The 3,953-nt window shown below is 37.1% G+C and overlaps 1 pseudogene; it reads left to right on the forward strand.

Annotated features, from left to right (window-relative positions):
- Positions 1-298: 298 nt before the first annotated feature.
- Positions 299-3,953, forward strand: part of LOC102836882 — a 6,536-nt pseudogene continuing 2,881 nt past the window's right edge.

A 3,953-nucleotide genomic window follows, 5' to 3' on the forward strand; every position in this document is an offset into this window, starting at 1 on the left:
TCCCAGGGACTGGTCCCCTGCTTATTCAAAGTCCAAAGAATGTGAGATGAAGCCTCACCATCCTCACTTGTAAAAGGCATATTCCAAGATTTGTTTGTTCTTCTGGCAGTCTATGGTACTTTCAATACCATTCTCTATCATCATAATTCAAATGTACCGATTCTTCAGTCTTCCTTACTCATTGTCCAATTTTCACATGTATATGAGGTGATTGAAAATACCATCACCTTATATGAAAACTGACATTTTTTTCTCTCTAACACTTTAAAGTCTTTGCAACAGATTTTCCCAGTGCAACATGGCATTTGATGTTTTGACTGATACTTCTGTAAGCATTGACTATGGACCCAAGTAAAATGGAATCCTCTAGAACGTCAATATTTTCTCAATTTATCATGATGTTGTCTATTGATCCAATTGTGAGAAGTTTTGTTTTCTTTATATTGAGTTGTAATCCATACTGAAGGCTATATTTTTCATCTTCATCAAGACTTCTTTGCTTTTAGCAAGTAAGGTTGTGTCATCTGCATATTGAAAATTGTTAATGAACTTTCCTCTAATTCTGATACTTTATTCTTCTAAGGAGCTCTGGTAACGTAGTGGTTACGAATTGGGCTGTGAACCTCAGGGTGAGCAGTTTGAAACTACCAGCTGTTCCGTGGGAGAAAGATGAGGCTTTCTGCTCCTGTAAAGATTTACAGCCTTGGAAACCCTGTACAGTGTCGCTATGAGTTGGGACCAACACCACGGCACACAACAACAACATTCTTCTTTATATAATACAACTTCTCTGATTATTTGTTCAGCATACAGGTTTGAATAAATATGATGAAAGGACACAACGCTGGCACACATCTTTCCTGATTTTAAACCATGCCATATCCCTTATTCTGTTTGAACTACTATCTCTTGGTCTCTGTACAGGTCCCACATAAGAACAATTAAGTGTCCTGGAATTCCCATTCTTTGCAATGTTATCCATAGTTTGTTATGATCCACACAGTTGAATGCCTTTGCATAGTCAATAAAGCACAAGTAAACATCTTTCTGGTATTCTCTGCTTTCAGCCAAGATTCCTCTGACATCAGCAATAATATCCTTCTTCCCATATTCTCCTCTGAGAATCAGCTTGAATCAACTGGCAGCTCACAGTCGAGACACTGCTGCAAAACCTTCTGAATCATCTTCAACAAATTTGACTTGCATGTGATAGCAATGATATTGTTTGATAATTTCCTCATTCTGCGGGGTCACCTTTCTTTGGAATGGGTACAAATATGAATCTCTTCCAGTCTGTTGGTCAGATAGCTGTCTTCCAAATTTCTTGGTATAGACTAATGAGTGCTTTCAGCTCTGTATCCATATGTTGAAACATTTCCATTGGTATTCTGTCAATTCCTGGAGACTTGTTTTTAGCTAATGCCTTCAGTGTAACTTGGACTTCTTCCTTTAATACCATCAATTCTTGAAGTGGTTGAACATCTTTTTGGTACAGTGATTCCGTGAATTCCTTCCATCTTCTTTTGATATTTCCTTCATTGTTCAGTATTTTATTTTACCCATAAAATCCTTAAATATTGCAAGTCTATATTTGAATTTTCTCTTTAGTTTCTTCACTTTGAGAAACTCTGTGCATGTACTTCCTTTTTGGTATTCTAACTCCAGGTCTTTGGCACATGTTAGAACATACATAAATTTGTAACATCAAAAGACAAAAAATATATGTGTGGCTATATATGTATGTGTATATGCATTTATGTACAGGTATGAATATGTGTGCATATATACATACCTGTAGCTATATGTATACACATTTGTGTCCATGTATGTGTGTTCCTATATATAATGAAGCACATAGGGAGGCCAGTTATGGATATATCTTAGACATAACCAAACATCTTGTAAGATTGGTTTTCTGGGTTTGAAGTCTCAGGATTATAGTTCATTGGGCTACTCAATCAATTGATATAATAGAGTTCACAAAACGTATATTCTATATCCAAGTTTGATGTCTAATGTCTGGGGTCTCAAACACTTGAGAACAGACATTTAAAATACAACTCTCACTCTCTTCTTACCTAGAGTGAAAAAGAAAGAAAGATTCAGAGTAGAAACTAATCTACAAGACTAGCAGTCTACATGAATCATTGCCTCACCTACTCTGAGACCAGAATTAGAGGATGCCCAGCTATCACTAATGACTGTTCTGATCAGGGTCACAATAGACGAATCCTAATAGAAGGGGAGAAAAGTATGAAACAGAACTCAAATTCTTAAAAAGTCCAGACTTACTGGACCATTTGAGACTAGAGGACTCTCTGAGACTATTGTCCTGAGATATTCAATAAACCTTGAATTAAAACTACCCCCTAAGGTCACCTTTTAGCTAAATAACAGGTTGACTCATAAAATAAAACAATAGTACCAGTGACTAATACTACTGATCTGACAGTTTGTCATACTGTAGTGGCTTGTGTGTTTCTGTGATGCTAGAAGCCATGCCACTGGTATTTCAGATACTAGCAAGTGGATAGGTTTCAGCAGAGCTTCCAGACTAAGACAGACTAGGAAGAAGGTAAAGCAGACCCCTTAGGAATGACTAGTCACTGAAAACCTTATGAACAACAGCAGAACTTTGTCAGCTAGAGTGTGGGAAGATGAGCCCTGCAGGTTGGAAGACACTCAAAATATGATTGGTGAAGAGCTGCCCCTCAAAGTAGAGTTGACCTTAATATCAGGAATGGAGCAAAGCTTTCAGGACCTTCATTTGCTGATAAGCACAACTCAAAATGAGAAGAAACACCTGCAAACATCCATTAAAATCAGAACATAGAATGCACAATGTATGCCTCTAAGAATATTATAAGATGCCAAAAATGAAATGGAACCCATAAAGACCAATATCCTAGGTATTAATTAGTGAGCTGAAACGGACTGGTATTGGCCATTTGAATCTAACAATCATATGATTTACTAGGCTGGGAATGACAAATTGAAGAGGAATAGCATCGGGTTCATTATTAAAAAGAATATTTCAAGGTCTATCACAAAGTGCAATGTTGTCTGTGACAGGATACTATCCATATACCCACAAGGAAGACCAGTTAAAGCCACTATTATTCAAATTTACACACCACCCACTAAAGCCAGTGATGAGGAAACTGAAGAATTATACCAGCATCTGATGTGGCACCGTAGGATAAGCACTGGACCTTAAGGTTGGTTTGAACCACAAGGTAAGTGGTTCAAACTAACCAGCCACTCATTGAAAACCCTATATAGGGTCTCTATGAGTTGGAACCGACTCGACGGCCCTTAACAATAACAACAATCAACATCTTCAGTGTGAAATTGATCAAGCATGGTAATTACTGGTGATTAGAATGAAAAAGTTGGAAACAGAGGAAGGATCAGTAGTTGGAAAATATGACTTTGGTGATAGAAATTATGCTGAAGATTGTATGATAGAATTTTATAAGACCAATGACTTATTCATTGGAAATATTTTTTTTAAACAACATAAAAGGACCTCAGGAGATGGAATACACAGGAATCAAATTGACTACATCTGTGGGACAAAAAGATGGAGAAGTTCAATATCATCAGGCAAAAGAAAGCCAGGGGCCAACTCTTGAACCATCAGTTGCTCATGCAAGTTCAGGTTTAAGCCAAAGAAATTCAGAGTTCACAAGAGCCAAAATATGGTCTTGACTGTATCCCTCCTGAATTTAGAAACCATCTCAAGACCAGGTTTGGTGCATTAGACTCTAATAACTGAAAACCGGAGAATTGTGGGATGATATCAAGAGCATCATACAAGAAGATAGCAAAAGAACACTAAAAAAGACAGGGAAGAAGAAAAAAAAAAATGAATGTCAGAAGAGACTCTGAAACTTGCTCTTGTGTGTAGAGAAGATAAAGAAGAAATGAGGAAGTAAAAGAACTGAACAGAA

This window comes from Chrysochloris asiatica, unplaced genomic scaffold, assembly GCF_000296735.1.
Source record: "Chrysochloris asiatica unplaced genomic scaffold, ChrAsi1.0 scaffold00007, whole genome shotgun sequence".
Taxonomy (NCBI): Eukaryota; Metazoa; Chordata; class Mammalia; order Afrosoricida; family Chrysochloridae; genus Chrysochloris; species Chrysochloris asiatica.